This window comes from Sinohyriopsis cumingii, chromosome 1 (genome assembly GCF_028554795.1).
Source record: "Sinohyriopsis cumingii isolate HCF-2022 chromosome 1, ASM2855479v2, whole genome shotgun sequence".
Taxonomy (NCBI): Eukaryota; Metazoa; Mollusca; class Bivalvia; order Unionida; family Unionidae; genus Sinohyriopsis; species Sinohyriopsis cumingii.
Window position 1 is genome coordinate 64,710,767 of NC_142961.1, and position 13,788 is coordinate 64,724,554.

Consider the following 13,788-nt stretch of genomic DNA (forward strand, 5'->3'; position numbering starts at 1 on the left):
GGAGCCAAAATCATTTTCATGCAAGTGGGACAAGTACAGTTTAAAGATTCGATGAGCTATTTGGCCATGCCTTTGAGTCGAATGCCTAAAACGTTTGGAATGACAGAAATGGCTAAAGGGTACTTTCCACACTTTTTCAATACGGAAGCCAATCAACACGCCGTTCTACCCCATTTATCTGAGGCTCACTATTACGACCCCGACAACATGCGTACCGAACAACGAGAAGCTTTCTACGCTTGGTACCAGGCTCACGCCTCGGACCCTTTCGACTTTCAGGAAGAAATGCTAAAGTATTGTCGTTCCGACGTGGACATTTTACGGCGTTGCTGTGGAAAATTTCGAGAACTGTTCATGGAACACGGAGGGGTCGATCCTTTGAAAGAAGCTTGCACCATTGCCAAAGCGTGTTCCTTAGTGTATCGACAACGATTCATGTCTGAAAACACCGTGGCTGTCATCAGCCCTCAAACGACCAACTTTGTCAAACGTCAATACTCGGTCAAAGCCCTACGTTGGTTACATTACTTGTGCGACAAGGAAAACAAATGGATTCAGCATGCCCGCAACGGAGGGGGTGAAAAGACCATCGGAACGTATTCGGTCGATGGCTGGGACTTAGAAAACCCAAAGATCGTGTACGAGTTTAACGGTTGCTTATTTCACGGATGTCCCGTCTGTTACCCTGATCGTAGCACTAAAAATCAGTTTTTACAACGAACCATGGAAGACTTGTACCAGGACACTTGTCAGCGGCGCCTAAAGTTGGAACAGGAAGGATACCAAGTGGTGGAAATGTGGGAACACGAGTATGATCACCGTATGAAAACCGATCCCGAGTTTAAACGCCTCGTGGAAAGTTACCAGTTCATGGACCCGCTGAACCCGAGAGATAGTTTGTACGGAGAAAGGACCAATGCCACCTGTTTGCTGTACCAAGCCGACGAAGAGAAAGGAGAAGAAATCAAATACTTGGACGTGTGTTCGCTGTATCCCTACGTGTGCAAATAGTGTCGCTTTCCTGTAGGGCACCCACAATTGTTAACGGAACACATCGACCTGAAAAACATTCGACAATACGAAGGCTTGATCAAGTGTAAAGTTTTGCCTCCCACGAACCTATACCATCCCGTCTTACCTCACCATTGTCAAGGCAGACTGATGTTTCCATTGTGCCGTACTTGTGCCGAAACGTGCAACCAAGACCAACCTAGTCAGCACACCCAGGAATAACGTGCCTTGACGGGAACCTGGGTCAGCGTAGAATTGTTAAAGCTCTGGACATGGGATACCAACTGTTAGAAGTGTACGAAATTTGCCACTTTCCCAAGACACAACAATACCACAAGGGTGATCCCAGTCAGAAAGGCATTTTCGCTGACTACGTGGATGCCTTTTTGAAACTGAAACAAGAAGCCAGCGGCTATCCTTCCTGGTGTCACACTCCCGAAGACCAAATACAATTCAAAGAGAAATACTTTGAACAAGAAGGCATCTCTTTAGACCACATCGAGAAAAACGAAGGCAGGCGATCGTTTACCAAAGTGATGTTAAATTGCTTGTGGGGTAAAATGGCACAACGACCGTGTTTACCCAAGACGGAATATTTGACAGAACCTTCCCGCTACTTCCAGATGATTCACGACAAAACCAGATACATGAAACACGTGGACGTCGTTCGAGAGAATTTGATCTTGGTCAATTACGAAGAAGATGTGGACTTTGTACAAGACGACCCTTTTGGAAATGTCATCATTGCGGCTTACGTGACAGCTCATGCTCGCTTAAAATTGTACGAAGCTTTAGAACTGTTAGGGGAACGCGTCCTGTACTTTGACACGGACAGTTGCATCTACATCGATCGACCGGGTCAGCAACACCCTAACATCGAAGAAAACCGTTTAGGAGCCTGGACAGACGAACACCCCGACGACAAGATTCTAAGTTTCGCGAGTGGCGGTCCTAAAAATTACGGCTACCAATACCGGGACAAACAAGGAGAAGTGCACACGGAGTGCAAAGTGAAAGGACTGATTCTGAATTATCGTACCAGTCGAGTGGTCAACTTTGGGGTATTGAAAGAAGCCTTGCAATCGGAAGAGGATGGAAACTTTAAAGAGACCACTCACCAACCGAACAATATTGTACGTTTACCCACTCACCACATCATCAGTCGACCCCTGGAAAAAATCTATCAAATCGTGTACCAGAAGCGAGTGAGACTTCCCAATCACTTTACGTTGCCGTACGGTCACATCGATATTGGTCAGCATATAAAAAGGGACAACGTCCAAGACCAATAGTTCATTGTCACTACCAAGACCAATCGACAAAAATGAATCCTTTCAAACAGCAAGTATAGAGCGTAAGACTCAAGTCCAAAGAGAAACTCGGGTGTGATTCTATGCCTCACGATCACATCACCAATGCAATACCACATCTTAGTTGTTATGTACTAATGCCATGACAAACTACGTGCAACCAGTGAAACTTCCAGACCACAAAACTTTACCTTATGGACATGCTGATATCACCCAGTATAAAAAGGGACGACTTCCAAGAACGACACTTCATTGCGAGGACAAGCGACGAGAAAGATGAATAACTCTACGCTGAAGAAAAAAGAGAAGGAACAAACATCATTGACCTCTTTCACCACCATACCGTCACAGCAAAGTGCGTTCAAGAAGGGAAAGGATTCAATAGACCTAAAGGAGTATTTTAACATCCAAATGACCCAGACAGCGATCTCGAAACAATTTAGAACGACAACTTACACCTACACGGTGAAATTTAAAGACTTCGCGTCTGACGTTCCAGCCGAGGAAGTATCAGGTTTCATTACGGATCTACTTGACTCACTGTTAGAGGAACTCAAATGTCATTGCCAAGTCAAAGATGAAGGTCGTTTGAGCCTATCTATGTATCACGACAGTTTAAACTCGCCTGTATGTCTCGGATTTAGCACACCTGCAGAAATAACTTCTTCCAAACTTTTGAGGGCTATTGAAGACGTGCGGTCGGTGAGAGAAAAATTTGACATCACCGATGGAAAAGTGACTATTCATATGGCATATGTTGTACCTCCATGGGAAGAAGACGATCACTGCTCTTGATCTGCTTACCGATAAGTGTACCTAGCAGATGGACGTAACAGCAGATTTACGACTGACAGGGAATACGAGATCGGAAACATCTATGCTGGGACACAAGTGGTAGCTGACTAGATTTTAAACAACGTGTGTAACGGATAGAGAGACAAACACGAACTTTCTCTTATTTGATTGTTTGTTACTTGTTTTAACTTTTTCTTATAAACGAACATTTAATGTAAATTCGTTGCATATGAAGTGATTTTAGAAAGGAGTGAACGTTAATTTTAAACATTAGTTTACTAGAGTCAATAACTAAACAGCTCGTAAATATGTTTCTTTTATGTTCAAATGTTTATGTATTTAATGGATAGTGCTTAGACCAAAGCACAGGCCAGAGAGCCCATGTATATATGTACTTGAATAAATGTTTTGAACCCATACAACAGACTTTTCTTTATCGAGTCTCTATTCTATCTGTGAGTCTTTCTTGAGAATATTTCTGTCCTCTTTTCTGTGTGTTTGAATGTGTATTTGTTTGTTTCTGAATGTCTATGTTTGTCCCTATCAACCCTTTGTCCCTACAAATACATTTTACTCTATAAAAGGTTTTGACCCTATAAACCTATGACGTTACCAATGTTTAATTCCCACTGATCCCCAGGTGACATTCCCATGTTCAATTTCCATGTTCAATTCCCCTTGTCGCTAGAGTGACCCAGGGTTTTTCTCCATGTTAAATTTCCCTTGTCGCTAGAGTGGCCCAAGGGGTTCTGTAATGCTAATTCCCATTGTCGCTAGGGTGGCCCCATATACTACTACTATTATTCCCATGGAACATAAACCCTAGTGAATTTATGACATAAACCAGCTGTTTGTGTGTATCAATTCTAATCCAATGTAGAATATCTAATTACTTTTACTGTCAAGTAATATTTTAAAGCTACTTAGATTAAGGTTTAAACTAAAGTATTTATCTGTTGTTTGTTGTTAAGACCGCCTGCTAGATCCTGGAGTGTGATTACAAGTTGGCTCTCACATGATCTCTTCTTTCTGAAGCCATGTTGTCTTTCAGATAGGACGTTGTTGCTTTCGAAGAACTGCATCCGGTGACTACGGATGATGTGGTCCATGACTTTGCAGCAGACTATGTCATGTAAACCGGCCTTGAGTTTGAGGCTTTGCTTTTGTCGCCTTTCTTGAACAATGAGCTGACGAATGCTCCTTTCCAGCCGTCTGGAATCACGCCCTGCTCTAATGAGACTTGGAATATGAAAGTTTGGGCTGGTTGTTGTTGTTGTTGTTGTATGGTTTAACGCCATTTTCAGCACAAGAATGGCTAATAATGGCGGCCAGTATAAATGGTAGAGGAAGATCCCGGGAAAGAACCACCGACTCACGAGAAGCTACTTGCAAGCTTTCTCACGTACTCACATTGGCCGAACCGAGACTCGAACCCACGCAGACAAAAAGTTAGGGCTGGAAATATTGACTTAGTAGATCAAATATAGGGACACACACACACACACACACATGAGGCTGACATGCCAGCCGTTTGAGTTCCATCAAACTCTCGATTATATGATGAAATTTGTTTTATGAGTATAACAGAATGGCTTACTGAATTTCACATAATTGTTTTAACAATATTTCTAAGAGAAAGTGAATCAATCAAATGTCATTTTCAATTTCATTTTGTTTATGTAATTGATTAAATTGTTTGATTTTTACATATTTTGGCTCGGCTTGTTCTGTTATATATTCCTACTCAGATCTCAATTATTCCGTCCATTAAATTCATATTTTATTGTTTACTCGATCTGAGCAATAACACCTTGGTCGTTCATCTCCTAGATAGCGATAACCAAAGCACCATAAGGAAAAAGTATCTGGTATTAATTAAAATCTTAAAACTATTAATCAGTCGAATATGGAATTCTCAAAAGTAGTTAGTACGGGTGTAAATGGTCTACCGTGAAAACCCGATATACATGAACACACACACACACACACACACACGCATTCGATTTCCAGTTCATTTCGCTTTGAATATTTAACGAAGAGAATTTCATACATGTCGAAAGGTATACAAAGACAGCAAAGAAGAAAATAGAAAAAAATTTGGGCAAGAAGCGTTCATCCCAATAGTAAGATATTAAAAATTGTCGTCGTAGACTTTCTGATGGCCTAAACAATAAACTAAATTAAGTTTGAATATTTTTCTGAAAGAATGGTATTAAGTTTTGTGACTGATGGGCCGGAAACAATGTAATGTAGTCCGGTTCTCATGATGTTCCGATTAATACATTTCCGGGTTTACGTCAACAGCTTCAACGAAAATCGATGTTACAGTTGCATTTGCATTAAATTCACTTACTTTGAGGTCGATAGAAGAGCGAAATAAAACAGATGTTTACTTGGTAGGTATTGAAATTAGGACTATTTATACAAAATTGTATTGAAAGGTTTCACGAGTTTTAGCGAGGAAATGGTGAAATGGTCCCTGATGTTGGTTTCATTTAAATGAATTGGACTGAGTCAGGATTGAGGCAGCTGTGCGAAGAGACTATATTTACTCGATTATGGGAAATTTCTTATTCTCCACTCTGAGATAATACAATTTAAGACAGATACGTGTGCCCACACACATCGTAAACTAATCATAGTCAAGCAGACGCATATATTTCCTAAAAAAAAAAAAATTTAATAGCTATTATAATGCGTATTACGTAGTCGTACAACATAAGACACATCACCCGATATTTTTGTTCTGGGTCTGGTTGGGTCTTACTGCCTAAATAACGGCGCTGTGTAGCGTGTTTTGATGTCGACTAAGAGTGTAACGAAAGTAAAATTTTCAGAAATATCACACACAACTGGCAACCAATAACGAAGCTTTCCTACAAAGTAAAGTTATAATGTTTTTGTCAGACTTTACTTACCCTGATGTCTTTTCTCTAATAAATTGAAATTCTCACAAAAGAAATGGACCTGATTTCAAGTTTCGTTGGCCTACATTTCAGTTGGCTGGAGAGCAATGAAAGCTGAGAATGCCAAAATCGGGTTAAGTTGAAATTGTGTTCTTTAACGAAATGAATAAAAAATATATTATGCCTATTAGAACTGTAAAGCAATGTTTCGTTTCATTCAAGAAATATATCCGCCACATGAACCTACTTAAACATAATTAGGCATACCTCGACTACCGTCACATTGCAACAAAGTCAAATTAAGTCAATGTAACATGAAAATGAGTCCATTTGCTAGTGTCATATTTTCATTCTGCCATGATAAAGACAGTACAGTAAGTATATGAATTACACATAAATTAGTGGAAGAGTGTCGATATATGCTGCCAAATGTGTGAGATATTCCTGAAACTTTGACTACTAGTTTCGATGTCTTCGACATAGGAACAAGCTATACAAAGCCATTATTTGGATAGTAAGACATAGTACTAAAACAAAACCAGCATGTGCTATGTCTTACATTGTAGGACTATTGCATAAGGTCACCACAATAGCAGAGTACTGGATGTTTATGTTGAATGGGGCCTAATTTTTTCTAAGCCAGTTAAATCGTAACAATGCATTGATGTGCATATTCTTACAATTTGACATAATGAATATGCATAACTTTTGCAGTTTTGGAATTAATTTATTCTCCAATGCACCCATAGATTTTGCTATCCATTCAATAAATGCTGTGATGATCTTAGAAGTCCATATAGTTCAGTCACATTGCAGTACTTTATATAACTCCCAGAGATCTCGCTAGGATTTTAAAACTAGGAGTCCAGGACTCCCCTTTTGATAAAAATAGGAGTCCCACCAGCAAAAGTTGCAGTCCCCTCCAGGGCTCAAGCTAGACTTGAATTTTAGGGATCAGTGACTTCTTCTTTTTGGACAGAACAGGGAGAAGTCAACACAAAGAAATGCAATATATATATATATAATACACACACTTATATGTTCTCTTTTTTTAATTAAGCCTTCTATTTCACAGTATTCATATTTGCTTTTAACTTTGGATTTAAGCAATACTTTATTTTCAAGTAGACAATTTTCTGAGTTATTTTGGCCATGTGACTCTAAAAGATAATAGCAGAAACTACATTGTAACAAATTTTAAATGAGTAACCAGATTATATTACTGTAATTTCAAGTTAGTAAACATGCTGTATCAACTATCCTTAATCAATTTGTTAAAAATTCTTTCATTTATTTATACTTTCTAAAAGTTCACAATTATAATAATAATAATGAGGACTTTGTATAGCGCCTAATCTTTAGAAGCTCTAAGCGCTTTACAACTTTAAAACAACACCTATAAGATAAGAAACATAATAATATTATTACAAAAACAAACAACATGAAATTAGAAAAAATATTAAAAAAATAAAAAGCATGCTGAGAATATTTCAGGTAGGAAACATTATTAGGTCTTTAAATTTGTTCTTGCTGTCGAAATAAGTGAGTTTTGAGAGCCCTCTTGAATGTGATCACTGTGTCTTTGTGTCTAAGTTCAGTGGGCAATTCATTCCATGTTGCTGGTCCCTGGTATGCAAAAGAACGCTGTCCATTTGACTTTGTTTTCATACTTGGAATAATGAGTATACGATTGTCAGAAGAGGAGCATAAATATCTTGCTGGTGTGTACACATGAGTGAGGTCAGATAGGTATGTTGGACTAGAGTCCGACAGTGAAATGTAGCACAGAGAACAATATTTGTGTTTGATTCTGGATCGAATGGATAGCCAGTTTAGGGTACAGAGCAGCGGGGAGGTGTGCTCTGATCTTGGTAAGTATGATCCGAGCAGCTGTGTTTTGAACTTTTTGAAGTTTCTGGAGTAGATATTGAGATGAACCAGACAAAATTGAGTTACAATAGTCCAGTCTTGAAAGTACTAATGAACACATAAGTGTTTTAGTGGCATCAGCTGAAAGATATTTGCGATTTGAGCTGATGCATCTCAGCTCAAGATATGCAGCCTTGCGTATGTTCATGACATGTTGGTGCAATGTGAGAGTACTATCCAGAGAAACACCTAGGTATCGTACTGATTGTGTTAATTTAATGTTGGCGTTGCTGATATTTATTGTTTTAGGTAAAAGATGTGAATGAGAAAGTCTCTGTGTTGTGATCAGAATGGCCTCAGTTTATGGCACTTTCAAAGATTTCTAAATGTGTTTGAAACAACCCCTGTACCATGCACATGAGGACAAATGCACACGTGTCTTCAGATCATAATGTTCGTCCTTTTTTCTTCGTTGCAGATAAACATTGCCATAACTATTCATACATAACACAGTAAAATGCATAAATTTACAGATATGTCTCCTTTATAGTCAGTATATGAACTAAACCCTTTTTTTCTCTACAGAGTCAACACAGACATGAGTGCAACTATTTTTAGGAGGAGAGGTTTTCATAATGTAACCACTCACTTTAATATAGCTTCATCACAATAGTCCATTGACAGATTGTACATTTATGGTTTATTTATTTGTTTAAGTACTTGGAGTAATTTTAGGCAATGATTAAATAGTATCTCCTTTGCTGCTTTATTCCATATTTTCACAAATACTTGTCAAGTCAGAAAAACTTATACCATAAAACGCATCTTGCGAATTCCACAACATACTACACAGCATTGTCCCATATGTTTCTGACCTTCATAATTTGCATTTTAAAGGTAAATCTTTAATAAAATAATACCTAGGCTTTGCTTTCAATGAATTGTATATTTTTTCTGAATATATTTGCCCAATGATTTACGAAAACAGACAATCTAATAACTGGTACATCCCAGACTTAGCAATTTCTGCCATTATTTCCTGTTAGGCCTACTGGTTCACTTACAGTTTCAGACTAATTTTATGAGAAAATAGTGTACAAAAGGCAGTTAATATATATCCAGATCACCGATTCTGATCTTAAAACGCAAATTGCTATTTACACACTATTGTTAAAGTTTTGAAATGCAAGTTTGTATGTTTTTATCCTCAAAGGAGTGTGTGGAAATTGGGCAGCGATAGTTGCTACCTTACTCAGTAAATGGTTAATGGTCAGTAAGCTATCAAAACATATGCTTGTGAATGGGCAAGAGTTTGCTTGTCAACATAATTGATATAAAAACCAGTCCTAGCGATTGATGTCTTGATGAATACATTTCACTACAACACTAGAACTAACCAGGCTAAGGTGATGTGGGCATATAAAAAAATATGGTCAGTCAATGTACCTCTTAAAAAATCACATGGTGAAGCCATTTTCGCTTTCCTAACAGAAGAAGGAGAAGTTTACATTTTTTAGGCAACTTAGTTGCCCACTTCGCCTGGTAGTGTGACCGCTGGCCATCCCAAAAAACTGTGAATAACTATTGGTTGACATTTAGTTTAATTTCTACATTCTTTTTAACACTGACATAGCTCTTGTTTGTCAATCAGAGTGAGACTGAATTTTGTCAATCCAAGGAAGGTCTTGTTCCAAGCACTAAGCTATGCATCACTCACTTTCTTACATTTGGCTAATGTACCATCCGAACAATCAATTCTAGCAGCTTTAGCATTCTCCTGAATATCATTACAGTCTTTGTAAGTTTGCTGTTTAACCCCAAAATACTTATCCAAATTTGTGAATGGCATTTTGTCTAAGTCTCAACATGTGTTGATTCTGAGGTCATGTGCACTGCCTATTTTGCTACATTCGGAAATGAACACAATAATGAAAGCTAAAGTTGTTTATTTGATGTACTCTTATAAATGAACACATGTTTATCTCTGGGTCTTTCTGCCTCTGAATTCAATCACTAGATATCAGTACATTTTCCCACCTGGCCACCAGTCAAAGCCTTTGAACTTGCTGCCCAGCTATTGCATCATGTTCTTTCGATGTACTCTTATAATGGCAACATGTACATCAAGGCGTCTTTCAGCCACTGAATTCTGTCATTGTAAATATCAGAACAGCTAATTCATCAATACATTTTCCCATAAACCAGGTGGCTCAAACAGGACTGGTAAGTCTTTGAATTTTGCCTCCCACCTATTACATGCAAACTGAGGATTCCAGCTTAAGTGATTTTCTGCATCCCAGATAAAAAATTGGCTTCCAAATATGCATGATTAAGTGTTCTGAGGCCTCTGATAGTGGCCATCTTAAAAATTTTTAACTATTTCAAAGCACTGGATGGTCATATCAGCTTGGGGTTTTCACCAAAATATTTTTCATAATGTCTAATTGGTCCTAATTGAAAATTGTGCCAATCTGAAATCCAGTATGGAAGCCATCATGAAAATCTTGTTATTGCTCCTTCTTCTGAATGGATGGATGGTCATATAGAATTGGGGGGTTTCACTAAAAGACTTCAATTGTTGTTTACATGGCCCTAAACGAAAATGGTGCTAATCTGACTTCCAGTATGGCCACATTGGCAATCATCTTGAAAATCTCCTGAACTGATTTCCATATCAACAGAAAGATTTCTGATGATGTTTGCCTAGTCCTAAATGAAAATGTTGCTGATTTGGGATCCAGTATAGCCACAACAGTGGCCATCTTGAAAATTTTATTATAGGTACTCCACCTACATGGATGGTTTTATTAACATGAGGTTTTGACTAAAAGACTTGTGATGTTTAGTTGGTCCTAAATAAAAATGGTGCCGATGTGAAGTCCAAATTGGCTGCCACAGCAGTTATCTTGAAAGTCTTATTGTATCTCATCTGGAAGAAAAACTTATATTGATGTGGGGTTTTCATTAAATGAATTCTTATGATGTCCAGTTGATCTTCAATGAACATGGTGTTGATCTGACATCCAGTACGGCTATCACACAGTGGTTATCTTGAAATTCTTGATAGTGATCCTAATTGGATGGTTTTATCAGCATGAGGTTTATTATTGCTATAGTAAATTTAGGAAATTAGAAGAGTAGTTGATATACAAGTTTAAAAAAAGTATATCTTTCATATGTATTCCACCCAAAAATTTGCAGGAGTTAAATCCTCAATAGGGCCTTCCTCAGTATTGCTTTTTTCTTTTTTTCATCTGTCTTGAGCAGAAGATACATGTGGCAGTAATGCTTTGAAAGGAAACTGAATTAGGTACAGACATACATTTAAAATCTTACCAATAGTAATATTAATCATTACACTATTGGGCTTTATATTTGTTCCTTTTATTTTGTGCACCATTTGAATTCATTGGATGAACTATGATTTAATTGGATGAACTATGATTTAATTTATGGAAGGGCAAGATCTTTGCATTTATTTGTTCACTACATTTTTGGAGAACACCAGTTTTTCTGATAGGTTCAGTTACAATTCAGTGCTATCCCACATTAATTGTTTTAACTTCTTTGATATTAAAGTGAAACAAATCTGCATGTCTTATAGAATAAACAAAATTGACCCTACCCAGACATTGGCTACAGAAACATTTTATAGTGGAAAAGATAATCCATTTAATTATATTGACTAAACTGTGTATGAAAACATACCGTGAGTATACACATTTCTACCAGTAGTTCCAATAAATTAAGACTTTTTGCATCATTCATGTACATGTTTTTGATTAGCACTCTTCAGCTACAAAATGTGTTGTTTAAGCTTTAGTGACAGGTATATTGCTGCTTATGATAATAAAAAATACTGAAATAGAATTGAATGTGTAAATGACTGTTTACATTCACAGTAAAGTAAAAAGGGATACTATACACTGATGAAAATTGGTATGTGAATGTATCTTAAGGAGAGTAACTTAGTCATATGAAATTAGGTCACTGAGCCATTTTTTTATTAAGGGATGAATATTGGTATACCTCTGAATAATGATTAAAAAGATGTTGCATACCTCACTGGGGTTCCTGTCATGGCTCAGTATTTTAAGGTTTCCATCACTTTCATTTACACTCAATAATTTTCAGGCTGTTTGAGAATAATGACTGAAACTTTGTATATTTATATATTATTAATAAAGTGTTTAATGAATCACATTGCAGATCCTATCCTCAAGGTCTAGGTTACAGCTCCATATTTTCCATATTTCCTTATACCTTCCATTGCACTTAATAACTTTAGAACTGTTTGAGATTAAGGGATAAAACTTAACTTTACATTATGCGTAGTAAAATTAGAACTGTTTGCAATTAGGGTATCATATGAAACTGTATCCTTATACTTTGATATTATAAGATGTGCTGCCAACCATATTGGGAATCATATCTTCAAGGTCAAGGTCTTGACTCTAATATTTTAAGTTTTCGTTCACTCTTTTCATTCCAGACCTATTAGAAATTAAAGGATGAAGCTTGATACACATGCATATCATCATTAGAAGGTGTGTTGTGCACTATATTGATTGCCCTATCTTCAGAGTCAGGAGCACAGGTCAGTATTTAAATGCTTACTGTTCTTTAACTTTACAACTCATTCAGCTTTAGACATGAAACTTGGTATATGTTGACATTATCAATAGAAACTGACATAATTTTGGTGGTTGTATGTTCAGTGCCATGGTCATTGGATAGTATATTAAATTTTGCTTCACACTGCTGAATAATTTTCGAGCCATTTGAGATGATGAGATAAAATTTAATATTGTACATTATCATTAGCAATTGTATCACACACCACATTGGGGATCATATCTCAGGCTCAAGGTCATTGGTAAATACTTTAAGTTTTCCTTCATATTTTCGTTTCCTTTTTTTATAACATTAGAGTCATTTGAGATTAAGGGATGAAACTTGATATATTTCCCATGTACCACATTGGGGGTCACATCTGCAATTTCAAGGTCACATGCCATTATTTTAGGCCTCAGTAGCATTTTCTCTTCAGTTCTGTAAATTGTGACCTCCTTTAAATAAATGGATCAGATTTGGTACACTTATATATTGCCACTGGAAAATGTGTTGCATTCCACATTTGGAGTCTTATTTTCAAAGTCACGGTCACTGGTATATATTTGATGGTTGCTTTTGTTTCTGCTTCATATCTTAAAAACTTTTTGTGAGGTTCAGGGATGACTCATCGTACGTATTAATTTTTCTATTTTATGAACATCTCATGTCATAATCAAGATTTTATCTTCAAGGACAAGATCACTGATTAATTTCTACCCCATTGTTGCACTTTTACTCAAATGACTTCTAAGACAGAGACATGAATCTTAGTTGCTTTCCATGTCTGCCTTGTAACTCCATGGCTCTTTCACATAGGTCACATCCCAAATTTAAAATGATATATTTTTGATGCCCTCTCAACATAATGTAATAAAAATAATTCAGAGAAATTGCTTGTTGCAATAAATTTCTTTCCTCCGCTTGGTGGCTTAAGTTTTAGGCTAGACTCACAACCAGAGGGGAATGGATTCAGATCTTGTACAGATCAGCCTGAATCAGCCATCATAGGTAATCATATTGCAAGGCTTTTCACTACTTGGAATTGGTCTTTCATATGAGTCCATTGATTGCTACTCCAAATATGTATGGCAAAGAAATTCATGCAAACGATTAAACATGTTTTGGCAAAAATTGTTTGGATGCAAAATCCAGTTATCACCTTTCAGGGAATGGAATGAATCAATTATCCAGAATAAACTATTTTTCATTGGGCTTAATTGTTAGATTTTCTTTTTTTATTTTATGAACTTAACTAAATATTACAAGAACGTAATCTTTACTGT

General features: G+C 37.0%; 1 protein-coding gene across 3 annotated transcripts in view; it reads left to right on the forward strand.

Moving 5' to 3' along the window:
* The first annotated feature begins 5,410 nt into the window (after positions 1 to 5,410).
* The window catches only part of LOC149807010 (G protein-coupled receptor-associated protein LMBRD2-like), a 73,051-nt gene continuing 64,673 nt past the window's right edge, over positions 5,411 to 13,788 (forward strand). For 2 of the 3 annotated variants that reach the window (XM_089960615.1, XM_089960628.1), the window contains exons 1-2: positions 5,411 to 5,512; positions 12,384 to 12,488. The gene's annotated coding sequence lies outside the window, so the exon portion shown is untranslated. The remainder of the gene's footprint in view (positions 5,513 to 12,383; positions 12,489 to 13,788) is intronic. The other variant, XM_089960622.1, reaches the window with a different exon arrangement.